The sequence below is a fragment of the Myotis lucifugus genome, unplaced genomic scaffold (genome assembly GCF_000147115.1).
Source record: "Myotis lucifugus unplaced genomic scaffold, Myoluc2.0 scaffold_38, whole genome shotgun sequence".
Taxonomy (NCBI): domain Eukaryota; kingdom Metazoa; phylum Chordata; class Mammalia; order Chiroptera; family Vespertilionidae; genus Myotis; species Myotis lucifugus.
This window is the reverse complement of record NW_005871086.1, coordinates 7,491,484-7,507,226: the sequence shown is the minus strand read 5'-3', so window position 1 is coordinate 7,507,226 and position 15,743 is coordinate 7,491,484. Positions and strand designations below refer to the sequence as shown.

The following is a 15,743-nucleotide window of genomic DNA, read 5'->3' as shown; positions in this document are numbered from 1 at the left end:
CCCCCCCGCCACAGCTGCCTGCAACTCACCAGCCATGAGCCCGGCTTCTGGCTGAGCGGTGCTCCCCCTGTGAAGCGCACTGACCACCAGGGGGCAGCTCCTGCTTTGAGCGTCTGCCTCCTTGTGGTCAGTGCGCATCATAGTGACCAGTTGTTCTGGTCATTCTGGTCATTCCTCCATAATGGTCACTTAGGCTTTTATTATATAGATAAGTCCCTTCTTTGTCTCTTGTTACAGTTTTTGTTTTAAATTCTACTTTGTCAGATATAAGTATTGCTACCTCTGCTTTCTGTTTCCTGTGCATGAAACATATTTTTTCATTACTTCACTTTCAGTGTATGTGTGTGCCTTTTGATCTGACGTCAGTTGCTTATAGGTAGCATATACATGGGTCTTGTTTATTAATATATATCCAATCATGCTATGTCTCTTGATAGGAGCATATAGTCCTTTTATGTTTAAAGTAATTATGGATAAGTATGTACCAATTGCCATTTTATTAATTGTTTCTTGTTTGCTTTTGGTTGTTCTTTGTTCCTTTCTTCTCTTTCTCTCTTGTACATTGATGACTTTAGTGATTTATTTGCATTTATTTTTCTTATGTTGTGTATCTATTATAGTTTTTTGATTTTTAGTTACCATAAGATTCATATATGACAAGTTTTGTTTATAGCAGTCTATTTTAAGTTCATTGTCATTTAAGTTCAAATGCATTCTAAAAACACATTTTTGCGCACCCCCTTACACATATTTTTGACAACATATTTTACAGCATGTGTGTATCCCTTAATTTGTTACTGTAGTTACACATATTCTTACTAAAACTTTCTTCTTTGCTATTTTTCCATCTGCAAACAGGATAATTTGAAAAATTTTAAAGGTCATTTTAGTTAGGGTGAAAATTAAATAAGATTGTTTTAGCTTCGGTTTTCCCACATACAGATCCTGAGACAAGGATTTAAATACAAATAGTTTACTTTGGGAGATGATATTAGGAAAAACTGGTAGAGGGACAGGGAAGGCAGCTTATAAAGAGTGCATTGTCAAGTGAATTATTACTCAGAATCAGGATATAGGAGTTCTGGCCCAAGGCAAAAAAAGCTGGGCATTTATATACCAAGTTCCATCAGTCATTGGTTAAGGGCTGCTTTTAAGAGATGTTAATTCTCTAGCATATCTGGCCTGCCTTGCACACAGGATGTAGTGGCCTCCAGAGAAAGTCCTCAGGAATATGGAAGTTGAGTGGGTATGCACTCTAGTGGTAAGGCCTGAGAATGTATAGGTGGGGTACTGGCAGGCTCTGCTACAAAGTAAAAAATCAAATGCTCAATAAATGTTAGACAAATATCGTCTACATAAAAATTTATATAAGCAGATTTATCGCTGGTTAATAATCATACTCAAAGTGTATGCATACAGATAGGAACATAGATGGATGTCATCCTGCAGGTGTAAGCATTTACTAATATGAGTGGTTCTGGACATTTTCATCAGACTGAAACACAGTCTGTTTTTGGTAGACACACTGATGGAATTAGCAAATACACAAGGTGAAAATCAAAATTCAGGAGATAATAAGGCAAAACAAAGAACTTTGATAAACAACACATCAGTAAGAATAAGTGTCTTGCACTTAAGTTTTAAAATATTGATTCATATATGTTTTGCATGGAGAAAAAAACTGTATAAATTATCAATCTTGTGAAAAATACCAAAGGATTTTAGTAGGTTGTAAATTCAGTGTAAGCCAGTAGTGCCATGTGTCTTCTCAAAAAGTTAAAATAATCTGAGATTGCATTAATAGAAATAGACTTTCCAGATTTAGGCTTAGTACCCCAGCTGTATTCTGAGGTCCAGTCTTAATGCTGGCACATAGGAATTCTTGGCCCTTAGCAAAGAGTTAATGTTTCTGAAATGCTTGTTCTAAAGACATGAAAATCAATACACATTTTTTGTATTGTTGTGAAAGGTGTTATTAAATTCAGGTTTAATCTCTGTTTTCCATGCTAGAAATGGAAAGCTAGAGTGAGTACAAAGGAGAGGAATAGTGAAGAAATGACACAGAAATCAAATTATGAGGATATAAGATGGCAGTACCTGAAAAGAAGACAATTGGGTGGCTTTTTCTTTTTTCTTGGTCTTAATCTGTGTTAAAGTGTTAAGTCTTGACAGTGTTAAGCATAAAAGAGTTAGTACAAGGTATTTACCTCCAAAAGGACAGATATAAAATATAAGTGGATTCAAATTTCAGCAAGAAACTGCAACTTCCCATTTATAAAGATATTCAGGATCAAAACAAGAACTTCCAGTCTGGTCATAATGGAATATTGGGTACTGTAATTATGTTCCTGCTATAAACAGCTATAAAAATGGACAACATATGTGAAACAACTATTTTCAACTATTGGATTGGTTTGTGGATAAAAAGAAAAGTCATATCTTGGCTTTTGCCTGGGGGCACTGTACAAATTTTGGTACAGGGCACTAGGTCCTGGAGAGCAGCATCTTGCTTGGCAGAGGAAGCAGAGTTTGTGTTCAGGGCTTCTGGGATTGCTGGAATTTGTGGAGTAGGATACTGGAGAGAAGGGATCTCCTTTAGCCTTTCGCCAAATACTAAACTGTGTATGAATATGCTAAGACTCCATGACACCAATTAGTCACTGGGGGTCTGTGAGTCAGAGGAAGTCTCATAAGTATCATGTCACACACAGTTCCAACCGGTAGAATGGAGAGATATAACACCTTGGGCATTCAGTTAGGATCTGAAAAAGACTGCAACATAGGAGTTGGGTTACTCTAGACCTAGAGTAAGAGCTACCCTTGACCCACACTAGCAAGGCCTAAATATAGACCTTGATAGTGCCAATGTGAGGCTCAAGTAAATTAAATGTCTCAACATTGTATCCACCATGCCCAGCATATAATGTAAAATTACAATACACAAAGAAGCAGGAAAATGTGACCCATAAGAAGAAAAAAAAATTCATAGGAATGAACTCAAGAGTTGACACAAATGTTGGAGGTAATCCATAAGGAATTTAAAACAGCTTTTGTAAATATGTTGAAAGACTTAAAGTAGGGTGAACAGATGGGTAGCTTCAACAGAGAAATAGAAACAATTAAAAAATGGAAATTCTAGAAATGAAAAATAAAATACACCAAACGGAAAAATTCACTGGATGGGCTTAATACTTCATTGGACACTGGAAAAAAACACATGATCATTGAATTTGAAGACAACTCAATAATTCAAAAAGACTGAAAACAACAACACTAGAGTTTCAGGTGATACAACTGGAGCTTATATGGAAATAAAAGGACCTGAGATAGCCAAAACAATCTTTTCATGTTTTTTAACACTACAGAGGTCTTTTCCCCCCCACACACACTTATCATGCCATGACTTCATAGGGAGTGGGTTCCCACAGCTCAGGCTCCCTTCCATTGGTTCTCACAAAGTGTGCTTCTCTGGGTGGAGCAGGCTGACTCTTCAGTTGAACCCAGGTACCTTTCTCGTTGGCTTCCTTCTTTTTCTGATCATTTTCCTTCACAGGTTTCAGGAAGCTTTCTCGGCTCTTAGAGTGCTTAATATGCTCAATACGTACATTAATTCTCTTGGCAAGACTCTTGCCCTTAGCTTGTTTGTTTACAACAGTGCCCACCACATGCTGGGTGACATTGTTCACTCTCCCAGTTTTGCCAGGGGAACATTTGTGGGGCGCTCCTTTTCGAACAGCACTCATTCCCGTGATGTCCACATTATCACCTTTCTTGTAGATGCGCATGGATGTGGGCAAAGGAACAATTGCATGTTTTCTGAAAGGCCTAGAGAACATATAGCGGGTGCCTCTCCTCTCTCCCTTTGTGTTAGTCATTTTGGCGAATTACTGGAAGATGGCGGTTCCGGCCAAAAGGCCAAAACAATGTTGAAAAAGAAAGATAAAGTTGGAAAATTTACAATACCTGATATCAAAATTTACTATAAAGCCATAATAATCTAGACCATATAAGTACAGACAAATATATCAGTGGAACAGAATAATGAGTTCAGAAATAAATCCACATATATGGGCAATTAATCTTCAACAAAGACACCAAAGTAAGTCATGGAAAAAGGAATGTCCCTTCAACACGTGGTGATGGAACAACTGCTACCCATGAAAAAAAATGACTGTGAACTGTATTTCACACCATACACAAAAAATAACTTGAAATGAATCAGGGAGCTAAATATAAAGTACAAGTAATAAGGCTTCTGAAAAGTAATATAGAATGTTTTTGTAAACTTTGGGTAGGTACTTTTATACAGGATGCAAATGGTAATTAATGGTGTATTTAATAGGTTAGACTTCAAAAAAATAATTTCTGCTCATCAAAAGAGCCATTAAATAAATGAATGACCAAGCTACAGAATGGGAGAAAATACTTGGTAACACAAATCTTTGACAGGAATTTTATATATTCAAAATATATTTTAAAAACTCCTGTGACCCAATAATAAAAAAAACAATTAAAATGGACAAAAACACACACATCACAAAAGAAGATACATGAATGCAAATAGACACATAAAAAATCCTCAACATCATTAGGCACTGAAAAATGTGAATTATAATCACAATGAGATACCACTGTTACAGCCACTGAAAAGGCTGAAATTAAAATACAACACCAAGTGTTGGTGAGGATGTGGAGCATCTGAGACTCTTAAGCATTACTGATGGGGATGTAAAATGATACAATCACTTTGGAAGACTGCTTAGCAATTTCTTATAAAATAAAATATTCACCTACCCTGTTAGCCTATCAATTCCACTACTAGGTATTTATGGAAGAGGAAGGAAAACACATGCCTGCAATATAACTTGTACAAGAATGTCCATAAGAGCTTTAGCCATAAAAATCTAAAACTGGAACAACCCATATATCACTTGACAGCAAAAAGAATAAACAAAGTGTGTTTATTCAACAGAATACCTATATATCCATGAAAAGGAATGAACCACTGATACAGTTAACATTGTTTCATCTCAAAAACATTTTGCTTCACGAAAGAAGCATTGCACACAAAAAAAATACATACTGTATGATTTCAATTATGTGAAGTGCTAAAACAGGTAAAACTAATCTGTTTTTTTGTGTGTGTGTTTTTAAATACTGGCTTTATGGTTGGAGGAACTGACTGGGAATATTAGGAAACTTACTGGGTCATAGAAATATGCTAGATCTTGAGAGGGGTTTGATAAGATAGAGAAAGTTATTTTTCGAAAGCAAACAAACACCAAAACAGCCTACCAGGAACAATGATAGGAGGTCCTTCTTTAGGAGTTTTAAGTGAGGAACAATCTTATCACAATTCACGCCCATGAGGTCGAGCTTGCTAGAAGGCAGCAGGTGACAAGTGGTGATGACTACCTTCTGCTTCAGCCGGTTTACTCCTCTGGGCCCCTCTGTGATTGTGTGTGATCAAACATGTGAGGGCCGCATTCGGAGGGACAAATGTCTAGTAACTCAGAAACTAGAGACCCCTTCTGATGACCAGGCCAGGGCGGGGAGATAAAACCCTCCTTATTTAATCAGGTGACCTGCTGCTAATGAAGTACTCCTTGGAACACCCCAAGAACTAAAGAGGTGAAATGGCAAATTACCTGAAGGTTAATTCACAAGATCATGCCAGTTCAGAAGGGTTCATTGAAATTTGCCAAGAACCCTCACAGTTTAACCATCCTTTTGAGTCTGTTCCAATTGTTTTACCGGAGTTACTGAAATGCCGTAAAACAACAGTGGGTCCTCTCGTAGCACAAGCGTTTTCAGTGGTAAAAGACCCACGAGTTGGGTGGTGGGAAAGGGACAGAGAAATGCTTTGCTGTCCTGGATGCAAAGCTCCTGTCCAAAGCAGAACGGAGTCATCCTGGGACTGAGCTTCTGTTGCCCCTTTGCTAATGAACACCTGTAGAGGGATAGGCCCCAGTGGGCACCTCCTCAAGACACCAGAGGCAGAGGGGAGAGAAGCTGCCCACACCCCACAGGCAAAGATCAGGGGTGCCGACGGCCACAGGAGAACTGGCGCCTTTATTTTAGACTATGAAGGGCCAGGGTCTCTGGCTTCAGGAACCAAGTATCATCCCAGAGCACGGCTGTGCTTCGGCGGGTAGGGGGAGAGAAAGAGATTGCTTTGCTAATATCTAATAGGAAACTGCCTGTGGCCCAGCCTGTTAATTTTATCTTGGTCCCTGGCTCACCCCAGACAATGCTGGCACCAAATCCCCTATTTGTTAAATGCTTCCCTGAAAACAACTGAAAGACACCCCGCCCCCCCGCTCCCCCCCCACCCCCACCCCACCCCCGATTTCTGAAACTGGAAGTGTCTTCCTGGGCTCACTGGGAGCTTGAAGACCTACCCCAGGGCAAGGAATGGGCTCAATGGGCTAAATCAGCCCAAGCAAACTGATCGATCATCCAGGTCCCTGGAAAGATTTCAAAAAATACAAATTATGTGCGCAATTCCTGGACGTCTTGATGTGATAGATATGAAATCAGGACTTGGATTTAATTTGGGGGGAGGGGGGAGTTTGGCTTATTTTTTGTTTTGTTTATGTTTAACCTACCCAGGAAGTCTTAAAGTCAGATTTAATATATTTATTTGCTTCTGGATAAGCCAGAGCATATTCATCCTGAGATACAAAACCATTGTTTTTATTTCCCCTAAAACTCCCCATTAACATCAAAGCCTACTCTCTAGAAAAGGGGGGAAAATTCCCCAAATTTTACCTATTGTGAATTTTTTCATTTTGTTATGTGATCTCCTCTCAGAGTGACTATTACTATGCAAATATGACTTGAAGAGTACTGAAGTCTCCAACAGCTTAACATAGTCTTTCCTCTGGCTTCCAGGGGTAGCCATGAGGGTGAGAGGTAAAGGGAAATACTCACCAAGTGGGGAAAGCATGGCCGTCCTTACCTACTTCCCAGTCTTCTCTAACCCATTTGGATTGGCGACAAGGTCATAGTTGTGTTCAAATCAATAGCGTGGATCAGGGACAGATGTACCGACTGGTGCATATGAGGGACCAAAGGTGAAATAACAGTACTTACCCCACTGTGATAAAACTCAGCTAAGCAGGGGACACCAAAGTCTTGCCAAATTTCAACCCATCCTTGGTGGCTTTCTGTACATTTGGGGTGGGGGGGGCTGATTTTGTTTGAAAGTGAGTGGCCCAGCACCCCTGTGACAGACTTGGGAAACCCTCAAGTCGTTGCTCCCTGTAGCGTGGGTGGCCTTCCATACAGTTACCCAGCTTCCAAAGCAGGCAGGGAAGGATGTGGAGGGTTAAGATGCTAACGCGGCAAAGTGGAGGAGGAAAAGGAATAGCTGCAAGTAACCGAGCTTCCTAAACAACAAAATCAGTTGAGTTCAGCAAAAGCCACCCTTTATTTCATACTTGGATATGACCTCACTGTAGCAGCAAGTGTGCGTGCACACACACACACACACACACACACACACACACGTACACATATTCACTCTCTCTAGCCCTCCCCTGGTGGCTGTGTCTCTTCAGGGGCTATGCAATTAGGGAAAGATATGCAAGTAGAAATTAAAATCAAGTGCAAGGCTCTTTAGAATGTTCCACCTTAAAAAGAGCCCTGGGCTCAGGTTGTAGGTGCAACAGCCTGGCCATTTGAACAGGACACTAGGTGAGAGGATGCCGCTTTCTTTTTTCTGTCACAGAATTTTAAGGTAAAGATCAGAGTTAGGACCCCTCCCCAGTTAGTATGTGAGGTCCCCATACCCTGACCCTGATCCATTCATTCCCACACCTCTCTCCCTACCTACCTAAACTGTACATCTTTTCCTGAATATATTGTAACTCCCTCATCCAAAAGTAGAAACCGTTTCTCCCCGACCCAGAACACCCTTCCCCCCAGCTTAGTCTGTCCAAATCGGTCCCCTCCTTCAAAGCCCACCTCAGATGCCACTCTTTGTGAAGGTTGAGCCATTGCTTCCAGTGAAATCTGACGTTCCGCCTTGCCCACCCTGCCTTGGCGATGTGTTTCCAGGCCTTCCTGTATCCCCTCCGTCCTGGAGCCAGTAGCACCGGGTACTCACTGGGACCGGAGCCTGGCGCCTCTGCACTCCCCGCAGTACCCAGCACAGGCTCTTCCAACCAAGAACCCAGGGCTGTGACAGCAGCATCAAGGCCTGGAACGCCAACTCTGCCACTGGCGTTATCCTTGGGCCAGCTGCTTATCTGGGGTGATAGTCCAAGTAGTTAACTGGCTCAGCACAGGCCCCATCCATCGGAGGACTGGACAGATTGAACATCCCTTTGTGTGCCTTTCTCATCTGTAAAACAGGCATAGTCCCTGCCTGCCTCGGGGGGAGGTTGGGAGTCAAAGCAGACCATACGTGTGAGTGTTTTGTAGAGTGAAGTGTTCTTCAATCATCAGGCAGGGTTGTTCAGTGGTACTTCTGGGGCTTGTGTGTGGCGTTGGCTGGCCAGCCTCAGCTTTCCCTCTGCCCTACTCCGCTCGGGCTCCCAGGAGCTGACCACGGGGTTGTGTCCGTCGAACAGGACAAATGGGAGAACTCTTGGAAACAAGCCGTTAGGTCCCGCAGTCAGTCAGGATCCCGGCTTCTTCAAGCATCACCCCTTACCGTTTCCATCCTGAAAATGTCAATTTTTCAGTAGATACGTTTTAGAAGATCTAATCGAAGCCAAAAGCCTAGAAAGGGCTTTTTGAACTTGAAGCTTTTCTCACTTGAGGCCACGGTGTGCTATTGCACAGTGACCTTAAAATCCAGGATTCCTAAAGGCATCTGGGGACCTCTGGTTGTCATCATGTGTCAGAGGGCAGCTCTGTCTGAATCTGCAAATGGAAATAAATGCCAGGGACAGTAACACACCTGGAAAGAACAGTCTAAATCTTAGTTCCTGCTTCGTCCTTATAGTTTATTAGCTCTTCTTCTGACCCTTTCTTAAAAACTGTTGATTCTTTTTTTCCTTCACTATCAGCTTCCTGCATCCCCTCATGTCTCATCCTGGGAACACAAAGCCTTAGCTATTTCTTCCTTCCAAAGACATTTCACTCCTTCCTCTTAGCCAGTGCGCAGGGACTGTTTTGTGTTTACTGATGGTTGCTAGTTGATGTCTATTCTTCTCTACCGCAATCTGAGTGAAGGAAAGGGCCACAGTGTAATGTGAAATCACAGTGGTCAGACTCAGTGCAGCAGGGGACCCCAGGCTGTAGGAACCGAAAGGAAATAGACACAGCCTTTGCCTTATCCTTGGAGGAACCCCACTTAAAAAGCAATGCAAGCCCTGGCCAGTGTTCCTAAGTGGTTAGAGCATCTGCCCAGAAACTGAAGGGTCTTGGATTCGATTCCCAGTCAAGGGTATGTACCTCAGTGGCAGGTTCCATCTCTGGCCTAGTCGGGCGTAAGCAGGAGGCAACCAATCGATGTTTCTCTCTCTCATTCTCTTTCTCTCTCTCTGTCTCTACCTCTTCCCTCTCTTCCACTTTCTCTAGAAAAAAAATACCTCACACGTTGGGTAAGGATGTAAAAAAATAAAGGCAATGCAGGACTATCATACCCAAATCCCCTAGAATTGGAATGATAAAGGAACCAGGACAATCCTCCACAGCACCTTCCTGCCATTTCCTAGCGGTGGGACCACTGATGAGTTCTCTTCCCTCTCTTGAGTCTGTTTCTTCATATGAGAAACGGAGAAACATCTACCAAGCAGAGCTGTGTAAGAATTAGCGAGGGTGTCTGTAAGGTGGCCTTGCCCATACCTGGCCATGGTTGGGTGGTGATTATTGTTTGTCTTCTCATTGAGCGGGTGAGCTGGCTCCAGAAACCCGCAAGTGCTAAGGCAAAGGGCGTGCCTCTCACCCTTACGACTCTCAGGGCGAGAAGCAGGGGGATAGGGTGGGAAGGGCAGGGCTCCAGGCAAATGAGCAGGACTCAAGCCTCAGCGCTCACTCAGCAGATGTGTGACTTCTGGCAGGTCCTCACCAATAAAATAATAATACCCACCCCACAGAGTCATCTTGAGGCTCAAATGAGCTAACGTGTAGGGAGAGGGGAGTCAGCGAGAAAGCACTAATAGATGTGTGTTACTAGTGCTTTGACAACAGACTGAGGATTTCATGTGCCTACGTGACAACTGTCAGGCAGCCTAGATGTTTAGGACCCATGAATCAACCAGAAATCGCAGTGGTTTAGACTCAGTTCAAGACTTTGTTCTCTCCAAAAGATAAGACAGCTTCTTATCTTGACTGGTCTCCTGATTATCTCCCTGCTGGGAGGGACGGGGGCAGGGCATTGTCAACTGAGGCTCAGACACGATCAGAGCTATCCCAGGGCTGCGCAGTCTGGGTTCAAGTCCCAGGTCTGCCACTTACCAGCTAAACTTGAGAAAGTTACCTTGGCCTCTGTTTCTTCATCCTTAGATGACAGTAGTGCCACCGACCTCATAGAGTTAACACATGTAAAGACTCTCTGGTGCACAGGAAACAAAAAAAGCAACACAGAGACAGAAGAGCCAGGAGAAGTAGTAGGTGTTTTGGAGAGAGAATCAGGCTACCCTTCGAATATAGTTCATTTCTTCAGTCAGATGCTACATTTCCTCCAACAATACCTACTATTTCTCCTGGTTCTTCTGTCTCCCACTTGGCACCAATATTGTGAGTTTCGGTGTTGCATTTGGGCTTTTTCTGTAAGACGGTGACACGGCACCAGCTCATGACTTGGGGTGGTTTGAAACATCCTTATCTGGCTCCTGGCTCCTGAGTAGAGGGCAGTTTCTTCTCTGGCTCAGATAGTAAGAGGCTCCTCCCCACCTGTGCAATTCTCTTTTCCACAGTCATTCCCGGCCCTCCTGCAGGTTTCTCTCGTCACCTCAGTAAACTCTAAGAAATCTTTCTGCCTTCAAGGTCTGAGCGGATGGTGCACTTAAAACCCAGGAGGGACAGGAAGTTGGGCGGCCCCCCATGGAGCCAGAACCACCCTTGAGGGGAAGCCGTGTCCAGGCTCATCCGCACGGGCAGGGTGACACCCACAGAGGGCAGCCACTCTCTGAGCGGAGGTAAGAGTCAGTGTTGCATGAAACATAGAGATCCCATCTGCAATAGCTGGAGACTAACAGGAGCAAAGAGACAAGTGAGATGGTGTTCCCGACCCAGCAAGGGAAATGAGACCACTCACTGTGCAGTGTGTCACAGCTCACTAGCACTTTTCTCCATGCAGCCAAACGTAATCTAATCCTAACTACAACCAAAGAAGGGAGAGGAGACTTTCAGAATCACTTCAGTCACGAAAGACTAGGCTCAGTCTAACCGCTCTTTTTCACTTTAGGCAACTCATGCGATGATGCCTGGTGATATGATGATGTTTGGGGTACAAGACTCTTCACCGCAGAGAACTATAAGCCAGGGACAGTTGTTAGGGTGAAAGCCCAATTTGTGCTAAGACTGTACTGGGCGTATTGCTATTTTATGTCAGCATACCCCAGTGGCTTCAGCCCTGCTCTGCACTGGGATGGGGTTCCCTAGGGCTCTTAGGAAGTAGCCACACATCGAGTTTCTGGAGAAGACGGAGTTTGAGGCTGACCAGTCTCAGCAAAGCCTTCTTTTACAGGCAGTTCCCTGAATTGCTGCCCCAGATCTTCCTCCCCGTTTGTTTGCATCCTTTTTCTCTGGATCCACTTCTCCGTTGCTGGCCTCTCTCCACCACCTGCTGGCAGCTCGGTGTCCTCCGTACCCCACTGCCCGTTGGCCCCGCCAGGCACATTCCTGTGGTGCTGTGGGGGGGATGAGCCCTGTGTGTGAGCCAACGAGGCTGCATCACCAAAGAATCAAACCCCAGCTTCACTGCTACCAGGTCATGTGATTGTTCCAGGGCGGATGGGCCCCAGAGAAGCAGCCACCCGGGAGGTTCAATGGGTGCTACCTTCCAACAATGGCTCTGAGAGCCTGAGGTCATGGAGTCATCCCAGCCAGATCAATGGGTGTGCCGGGCCGTCCCACCTCCTCCCTCCTCTTGCTGCTTAGTGCCAGCCCAGCCTCCCAACTCCCAGCCCCAGAACTGGATCCAGTTTGCAGAACCGAAGAGGACAGGTGCCCTTGTGACTTCTAAGGCCCCTGATTTTTCAGACGCGACAGGTCTAGCGGAGATGGCAACCCCCAAGGAAGGCCGGCCGTCTTGCTCAGCAGCAGCAACACAGCTAAAAGCTCTTTTTCACTTTAGGCAATTCATGCGCTTGGTTAGACATTTATAGATTGCAGTCGCTCATCCAAAAAATCTAGGTCATCCTTCACACAGAGCTTCGCGCTTCTGCAGAAGCGCCGTGCCCAGGGAGGGCTGTGCCTGCTGCCGTCTGGTTTGGCCGAGGGAGTGGAGTGTCTGCCACAGGAGGACGGAGGGCCCAGCACGGGGGCTGTGCGCTGTCAGGGGACTTGGTATTTTCACCCACACAGCCCTGGCTCACAGGCTCTCTGGTCTCGAGCTGTCCTAGCTAAACGGTGTCAGGGACAGCTGCCTTGTGTGGATGTCATGGAAAGTGGTGGCTCTACGGGTTCAGATCTCCAGAGAGATTTTTAGAGTCCATGCACCAGAAATGCAATGAGAAGGGGAAGAATGAATGTGGGTAGGGGTTTAGCTTTAGAGCATGGATGGCTGAAAGTTAGAGCTCTTCCCTATATAACTAGTCTTCGCCGCACTCATCTCTTAATCCCTAAGGAGAGGCAGGTTCCGAGGAAAGAGCCCGGGGCTAGGGGCCCGATGGCCATTCCTGTCCAGGAGCCGTCACTCACCAGCCCTGGGGCCCATGGCCAAGGCACAGACCTTGGTTTCCTCATCTTTAAAATGGAGCCACAGTCCCTGCTACCGCAGAGGTGTGCAACTTGTGTTCAACACAGGTAAGGGTTTAAGAACATGAGGTGCCGCTATCAGGTGTTCTCATCTCGGGAGAACAGTGGTTCTCCAGGGCTGGCTGGTTTCAGGTGCTTGGTGTGTGTGTGTGTGTGTGTGTGTGTGTGTGTGTGTATACATGCGTGCACGTGCGCATGTGTGTATCTAGATGCTGTGTCATGGCAACACCTGCCCCTCCTCCCCTACCCCCCCCCCCCACTCTTCTGACCCAGCGGGACAGTGACTCAGTGTCCACAGAACTAAGGGAGGAGGCTCAGGCTCTTTTCCTTCACCAGGTGCCCCCCAGTTGGCCTCTCCAGGACAGGAGTGGAGGGAGGCCTGATTAGACCAGATCCCCTTTGTGTGGGGGTTGATCATCAGGTTTTTCTTCCCTGAGCCCCTGGCCTTGGCCATCATCTCCCCCCAGGGGTTATGTGGGAGCAAAAGGAGGTGAGCTTGACCAGCCCCTTCTCCACTTTTTAAAGACTCTGCTTAAAGGCCTGTTGCAGAAGTTTAAAATTGCAGGTCATGGTTACATTGAGGTTGTGTATTGTCTACATCATGATGGCTTCCGGCCACTGCAAATAAATAATTAAAAGCTAATGATAACCAAGATACTCAGAGCTTCTGAACACTGTACTGGGCCAAGGGATAGACAATGTTCTGGCTAGACATACATGTCCTCACTAGCGTGGCAGGCCCCACACCATCAGCCTGGGCAAGGCACACCAGCTTGTCCCAGAGGGAACAAGAGCAGGGCCAGATTTATAAGAAACTGGGAGCTGCTCTTCTCCCAAATCTCACCTTACATTAAAATTTTGGTCCTCGGCTTGGAGCACTAGCCAAAGAAATCCCTATTGCAATGCATATCTGAAAGGATTCACCCTTGAAGTCCAGAGGAATTTGTTGATAGGGATTAACTCCTGAATCACCAGGCCAGGCCCAGAGGGCACAGGTCAGGGGTCAGGTGGAGAATGGTTCAGGAGCATCCGGGAACAAGGACACCAGGTGGGAAGGAATCCAACAGGAAGCTACGCAAGCACTGACCCTTGTGACCTCAGGTCCGCGCTGAGACCTGCAGCAGCACCTGGATGCAGAGCTGACTGCAAGCATCTCTCCCCACCTCCACCTGGCTTGGAATGTGACATAAAGGCAGTCTTGACACCACAGAACTCTGCAACCACTACAAATCAGGGTCCTCTTCACCGGGTCCTCTTCACCCCACCCCCAGGAGAGCTGTTATTTAAACTCTTCCCAGCACAACACTGGCAGCAACCAGACTGCTTCTCACACTTGCCCTGTGAAGTGCGACTCCATCCTTAGCAGATAGTTGCTTTTTCCTGATTGTTCTCCTCCCCGGCCTTGAGGGGCTGAGGACAGAAACAAATCAAGGTGGTGCCGGATACCTGTTTTAAGCTGCTCGGATAGTAGAAGCTATGAGAGTTCCAAGTATGTGTCGCCGTGTTCTTCACATGCACTTCCTGCCCTTTTTGCAACTGTTGGCGCTAAAAACAAACAACAAACTAGTGACCATCTTTTCAGCTTGCCAGTTTTTGTGTACTTTCCACACAGGATTTAATGAATGTTGTAGTCTTGCTATCAAGTAGGTTTTGTTTCTTTGAAGCATTTACCACATTGTCATACCTGAAGATTTTGTGTGTGTGATTGTGGTGTGTGTGTGTGTGTGTGATTGTGGTGTGTGTGTGTGTGTGTGTCAGGTTCTGTCAGGTTCCCCCTAGAGCCAGTCTTCTGATTTACGGAGATGTTGACCTCCAAGAGCCGCATCAGCCCTGCCATAGGCTGCAGATCTAACTCTGCCCGCGTGTTTTTCTGACACTGGCTTTCCCATTACTATCTTCTGGGCCCTGTTTTTGACACTCCTGTTGTTTTGTGTTATGCCCCCTATGCTGACAGCCTGCCTGCCCTCCATATACCAATTTCTGACATCTGCCTTTAGTATACTCAGGATCCCTTCACACATCAGCAGATTTCCATGGAAACCAAGACAAAGGGGAAGAAAAGACAGCTTTAGAGTCTCTCTGGTGTGGGATATGCTTTGTGTCCATTTTGCAGCGAGTCGTTTCCACCACATCCCCAGACAGGCCCCCACTGTAGGAGTCACCCCACCTCTCGTCAGTATGAAGCAGGTTCAGGCTTGCAGCCCTTTGCAAATTTCCTTTCACATGATTCTAACCATCAGGGAGCAGTTCATTGCTCTCAGGGGCAAGTAGCTTATTTAAGATTAAACCACAGAAAGGAAAAAAAAAAGAGTGTGCAGGCTGATTTAGAGGAAGAGGGCTGGATCATAAGGCCTCTTGAATCTTGAAGTTCTGGGTCACCTCATCACGGATATCAAGAGATGCTTACTGAGCCACCAGGCTGGATAGGATCTCTCCCCTTCTGAACTTGACCACTATGTAGCGTGGCCTCCTCCGCTTCACTCTTCATATTTACTGTCTAGTATTGTTTGGTGTCTTGGGTGTGTGTCCCATTCCCCAACTAGACTGTGAGCTCCTCAATGGCGAGTGTTTTGCAGCTCTTCAGGTCTCCTTCGGGACCTAGGACGGTGCCTCGCACAGAGCGGGTTAATTATCGGTGTTGATTAATTGTGTCCAAAACTGTTTTTAATCTAAGTAGAATGAGAAGTTGCTATATAGAAAAGGAGTATCCTCTCATTGGAAGGGTACAAGCAGAGGCTAGATAGCCACTTACCTGTGACACTTTTAGAAGGAAATAATGCATCGGATGGAAGGTCGAGGTAGATGACTAAAGTCTTTTCCACCCCGAGATTCTGTGATTCCATGAAGTGTCGCTATTGCTGCCACTG

The 15,743-nt window shown here is 45.3% G+C and overlaps 1 protein-coding gene and 1 pseudogene across 5 annotated transcripts in view; one reads left to right on the top strand and one right to left on the bottom strand.

Moving 5' to 3' along the window:
* Positions 1 to 15,743, top strand: part of RASGRP1 (RAS guanyl releasing protein 1) — a 97,559-nt gene that overhangs the window by 21,051 nt on the left and 60,765 nt on the right. The window lies entirely within an intron of this gene.
* LOC106696957 lies at positions 3,387 to 3,932 on the bottom strand (annotated as a pseudogene).